This window comes from Canis aureus, chromosome 3, assembly GCF_053574225.1.
Source record: "Canis aureus isolate CA01 chromosome 3, VMU_Caureus_v.1.0, whole genome shotgun sequence".
In the NCBI taxonomy this organism is placed as follows: Eukaryota; Metazoa; Chordata; class Mammalia; order Carnivora; family Canidae; genus Canis; species Canis aureus.
In genome coordinates, this window is record NC_135613.1 from 26141245 (window position 1) to 26147610 (window position 6366).

A 6366-nucleotide genomic window follows, 5' to 3' on the forward strand; every position below is an offset into this window, starting at 1 on the left:
CGCTAAGCCACCTGGACTGCCCCAATAAATAAAATCTTAAAGAAAAAAAAAAAAAAAAGCAACTTAAGCCTGCTGTTTACTCACCATTAAGGTGGAAGAAGGGACCTGCTAATTTGGTCTTTTTCTACATTGCTCCATCGTGCCAGGGGTCATTTGGGGACATTTATATCAGCCCTTTTGTAAAGTCATCAGTGAATGCAGTTGGTAATTTGGCAAGTTTGAGTGAAGGGGCCAAATGAAAATATTAAATTCAACTCCCAGGATGCCTGGGTGGCTTAGTGGTTGAGCATCTGCTTTTGGCTCAGGTTATGATTCTAGGGTCCTGGGATCCAGTCCTACATGGGACTCCCCAGAGGGAGCCTGCTTCTCCCTCTACCTATGTCTCTGCCTCTCTCTGTGTCTCTCATGAATAAATAAAAATCTTAAAAAAAAATTCAGCTCCCCCCTTTTACTATTTATAAAGTCAAAACAGAGAAGCCTGTTCCTCAAGCCCGACCACAGTTGAATTTGGAAGCTGCTAGTTCATGACAAATTGTCAGTGTCTTGGCAAAAAGAAAATGAAATCTTTACACAAAATCCCAGCTCAGCAAACCTCTCAGCAGCTGTGGGGAGGACTCAAGGTCATAAAATGCCCTAACCAGTGGCGGCTGCTCTGTGCTAGACTTTGCCATAAAATCAAAAACCATGTGCTGCACCTTAGCTCTGTTCTTCCTGTGTTGGGTCTATAGCAAGTGGAGACAGGAAAAGCCTGCATCTCGACACTGGGAAGGAACCCCCAGCAGGTCCTGGGGGTAGGGGTCTGCAAGCTGGGGCCCTCCATGGGGATTTGTGCTAATGCACAGCACTCGAATGGATTAACCTGGAAATTACAATTAGTATTACAAGGAAAAGTCAAATTCATTTACAGAAATTATTTCCGTAAAAGGCATCAAGTGGCCCCAGAAGCCTGTCTGCGACCCCTGTCACCTGTACTGCCTGATTCTGGCTGAGATGCTGTAGGTATTAGTTTATTAATTTCCACACAGGAGGGATGCTTGGGTGGCTCAGTGGTTGAGCATCTGCCTTTGGCTTAGGTCGTGTTCTTGGGGTTCTGGGATCAAGTTCTGCATTGGGCTTCTCCCTCTGCCTATGTCTCTGCCTCTCTCTCTGAGCCTCTCATGAATAAATAAATCTTTAAAAAAAAAAACACTTAAAAAAAAACTTTCCAACAGGATTCAAGCTAAGTGAATATTTGATTCTGTTAAGTAGAGGAAAACATCAAACACAGAAAATGCTTCTCTGCACATGGATCTTGGACTCGGATCTTTTTTGGTTCTCCAAAAATTGAACAACTCTTAGTTAAAAAAAACTTCACCACCTGAAAATGTTTTGTCTTTAGAATCCATGGAAAGAATGAAAAGACCCCAGGAAATTTTCCCCTGCACCCTTAGCCCCAGGTTGGGAGACTTACTGCACTGAGTACAGCAGATGAACCCCTGGGAGTCACACCCACCATGGGTCTCTGCAAACCCAATAGCGTATGATAGAGGCATTGCCTCTTCTGCCCCTTAGGGACCCATTCTTTGACATCAGATGTGCTTTTTCTGGGCAGCAATGACTCAGTCAGTTTTTGGAGGTTCCCCCCCAGACCCCAGAGCCTGCACTGAATGGGAAGCCTGGCTCTGAGCAGCTCCTCAGCATTGCTTTTTTTTTTTTTTTTTTTAGATTTTATTTACTTATTCATGAGAGACACACAGAGAGAAGCAGACATTGGCAGAGGGAGAAGCAGGCTCCTCGCAGGGAGCCTCATGTGGGACTCGATCCCCGAACTGGGATCACATCCTGAGCCAAAGGCAGATGCTCAACCGGTGAGCCACCGAGGTGTCCCAGTTCCTCAGGGACATTAGGTTAACATTAAGTCCTTACTTGGCTTTAGGAGGCAGGAAAGACCCCAAGGGTCAGTGCGGCTTCCTCTCTGGTTCACTGTGGATCCAGTGAGTGGCTCTGGCCACAGTCCCCAGTCTGCGTGCTCCTGCTGAGCTCAGAGGTCCATCCCTGGGGTGGCAGCCAAGGTGGTGACCTTGGGCCCCCAGGAAAGCCATCCCTTCGCCCCTGCACTCCTCTCTGTGATGGCCTCCCAGCAGCCTGCAGACCCACTATCCCACGAGGTCCCTCCCTGTAGCCTCAGATCTGGCCTGACAGCTTTTTCTTTGTTAGGGTCACAGCAGGTCAGTGGCCAGACCGGCCAGGACATCTGCAAGTGCCTGTCCCCAGTTCTTCCTCCTGAGAGACTCCCCCTTCTTTGACCCCAATTGGCACCAGCGCTTCATCTCTGAATGTGGGTGGCGGGACCTTCTCCAAACGGATCCAGGAAGTCGAAACTGCCTAAGTCAGATCAGTTCCCCAGTGACTTCCAGTATGAGGCTGGAGCTGGGCTTCCACCCTGAAACACTCCCCCTTGACGCTCATGGCCTGGGCATCCTCTGGCACACAATGCAGCTCAGCAGAGGGTCAAACCTTGGGTTGCTCAGGCCCTCTTCCCTCAGACCAGCCTTCTGCCCCCTTCTGCCCCACCTTGAAGCCCTCCCCATCCTTCTAGGGTTGGATTTTCAGGGTGAGGAGGGGCTTGAGCTGCCTCCTGGCCTCTGCTGTCCTACAGGATGTCTGACATAGTTATTTGTGACTGTTCCTTTAATCCTGTGTCCCCCTTGCCCCCAGCACTGCAAACCCTAAAGGGACAGGAGATGGAATACACATGACTTCAAGCCTCCCTGGGGACCTGGTCTCAGCTCTGTGGTCCCCAACTCACCCCCCCTCCTTGTCGGCTCCAGTTCCCTGAGCTAGCACCTGGTGCTATTGCCTGGTTTCAGGGAACCCCGCGGGTCTCTACTGTCACCTCTCCTTGGAGGTGAGGCCTGGAAATACCTGCAGGCCAGATGCCTTGTGGACATCTCATTCATTCATTCAACAGTATTTCTGGAGCCACCACTATGAGCCGAGGTGTCTGCCCTGGTGGGAATTATCTTCTGAAGGGGAGGTGGCCACGGCTGGAACTGAATGGAGGCGACAGGGCACTGAGGGAGTCACAGGTGGATCCAGACAGAGGAGGCCTCTCAAAGCAGGTGGCCTCTGAGTGGTGCCCGAAGCTGTGCAGTTAGGGCAGGAGGGCTCTGGGCAGGGCCCCCATGGGCAGGTGTCTACCCACTCTCTCTAAAACAGCAAATGGAAATGCTCAAAGCTGAATTTTATAGAATTCGCAGTCTACCCTGTCTCCCTCCTAGTTTCCCTAAATTAGGAGGGGCTCTTCCATCCAGCCAACTATGCATGCCAAACGCCCAAAGGTCAACCTGGACATCCCTCTGCCCCCACCTCTGATCGCCAAGTCCTGTGGGTCATTCCGGCAATCTGGCAGTGTCCTCCACACTTCTGTTCTCACTGCACCTTCTCTCCTGAACCAGGTAGCAGCTCCTGCTGGCTCCCTCCTTCATTCTTGTGCTCTTCCAACCCAGGCTCCATATTAGGCCCAGTGACCTTTTAAAAATGCACATCTGGGGGCACCTGGATGGCAGGCAGGCAGCCTGCTCCCCCCTCTGCCTATGTCTCTGCCTCTTTCTCTCTCATGAATAAATAAAATCTTAAAAAAATTAAAATGCACACTTGTTCCTGTCACTCCCTTGCTTGAATGCAGCATTGGCTTTCCCTTTGTTCTTAGGATAAAACCCAGTGCCCCCTTCACGGAAGACTGCCCGCCCTCCTCCCTCCCTGGGTTCTTGCCACACTGTCCTTTCAATTCCTTGAAAGCTGACCCTGGGCCCTTTCCATAGGCACTGACTCCCCCATACAGTGATCTCAATCTCGTCCTTGATCCTCCTCTCCAGCCTCCTGACTCTTCACACCAGATACGGTGTCCCATGACCTCACTGCCTTCTGCTATGCATGCGCTGACCTGAGCCTGCCTCTGTTCTAGGTAGGGCTCCACTGAGCAGGACCATCACTGTTCCATGCACACGCTGGGGCCACTGTAACAACTATTGTGCAAATCTGGCTGGTGACGGACAGATGAAGGAGAGTATGCCCTGGAAATCCTGGATCACTCCTCTCCTCCACCATGATCCAGCTCTCTCATCCCACAAACTCAAAGCTGGCAATTGGGCACAATCCCACGTCAGCCCCGAAGCTAGCTGAACCCCAGTGCCTTAGCCTCCTCCAGGTTCCCCACACCAGGTTGCAAAAAATGCCCTGAGTTACTATCATAAAAACCACTTTGCAGGGGCACCTGGGTGGCTCAGTGGTTGAGCATCTACCTTCGGCTCAGGGAGTGATCCCAGGGGGTCCTGGGATCAAGTCCAGCATCCGGCTCCCCATAGGGAGCCTGCTTCTGCATCTGCCTATGTCTTGCCACTGTGTTTCTCATGAATAAATAAAATCTTAAAAAAAAACAACAAACCACTTTGCAGAGGTGGAACCACTCTAGAACCCCCGATGTGTCCTAACAGGGAGGTTCTTACCTCTGATCACCTCTCAGAGGGGCCAGATCATCTAGGTCCTCCCACTCCTGCTGCACTGGGGTTCCAGTGTCTCATGGATTATGGGTAAGGGTCCACGTGGAAGGCTGGCAGTGGTTGTTGAAACTTTTTACAAAATCAGAACTTATCCCCACATAAAACTCAAGTGGAGCCCAGCATAGAAGTGGGGGTGCCGGGCACCTTGGCCCCCTCCCTTCATCCTCCTCTAGATTCTCCCTGGAGCCTGGGGTCAACACAAATATTATTAGAACTCCAACCTGGTCATCTGCCCATCCCACCACGTAAACTGGTAACCAGCGGCCAGGTTTGCAAAGCAAGTCAGCTCAGGATTTTTGAAAAACAAACAGCAAAACCCCCCATAACTGCGTAATTTTGTCTTTTCTATAATGCAACCAGGCATCACATATAGAAAGCTTTAGAATCTTGATAAACCTTTGATAGAATATTCCGACTCTCAAGAATTACCCAAGAAAAGCCTTACATATAGAAGAGGTAGGAGCCTACTGAGGCGACTGGCAGCTCCAATTACCAGTGTGTGGAGAACGGGCGTCTTCCAGGCCCTCAGCAGTGAGCAAAAACCACAGCAGTGCTGCACAGAGCAGCCTCTAGGAGGATGAGAAAGCTGACTTCATGGCCCGGAACAGCTTTATGATGGTATCAGAAGTGAAGTGACAAAATGCTGGGTACAGAAAGATTCTATTTTTGTAAAAATAAATAAAATCTATCTATCTACCTATCCATCTATTTATCCAACACATACAAAGAAGAAAATCAGAAGAGTAGGCCCGTACTTTATAAAGTTGCAGGACCGGGAGGGATTTTTCTTGCTCACTGGTATTTCTGGATTTCCTACAATGAACGTATTTCCCTTTTATAAGAAAGCAACAAGAGATGTTAGTAGAGTAATATGAATACACCTAGGGATGGAAGAGAATCCCTCACAGACAACACCGCCCCCACCTGGTTTCCTGCTCACAGCACAGAGCCCGGGGAGCCCTGGGAACCCAGGGTGAGGAGAAGCGCTTGTGACTGTGGGAGCCGAGGGCTCCTCCTGTGAGCATACCCTGCAGGCTGGTTATGGACTTGGAGCATCACAAGGACCCTGGAAGTCTGTGACCTCTGGGATCAGTTTTGAGGTCCCATCTGTGAGCAGCTTGGCCCTGCCATCCCAGAGGATCAGCTTCTAGCCTAAGAATGACTGGCCAAGTCCCTGTCCCCACCAAATGCCATCCTCCCCTTGGTGCTCACATTTGTTGGGCTGCCCCTCTGCATCATGCTGTGCTTTTATCACCCCCTCAAGTCTGCTACCTCAGACTTCAACTCAGCCCATAGTAACACAGACCCCCGCCAAAGGGACTTGCAAATGCTGCTCATCATAGTCTTGCTCAGGGCAGCATGGACTCTCAAGCAGAGTTTGTACACAACACAGACAAGGGCCACCCCGTGGGCCCTGCCCCTGGGCTCTGGGCTCAGCGTGGGTACAGTACAGCATCTTCAAGTGCTTTCTCCAGGCCCACCTTACACCTGCCCTCCGCTGGGCCTGAAGTGAGGCCTCCTCACCCAGGTTGGGCAGTGTCCTGCGTACCAGGAGGACTGGTGCTGAGCCTCACTGCCAGGAGGGTCAGTGGGGCCTCTGGGAGGAGGCTCAGGAGATAAAGGTCTGTTGCCCCTGGGCTCTGGGGTGGGGCTGGGGATTGCTGGTTGGGACAGGCTTTCCACCTGAGCCCTTGCTCATATTGTCCCCCCAAACACCCTCCTTGGTTCTATGCTCAGCAGACTCCTGTCCCCTCCCACTCAGGCCTGCCCCAGGTAGTAGGTCTCCTGTTCAAATCCCTTCACCTCTTGGGGATGCGGTCATGCT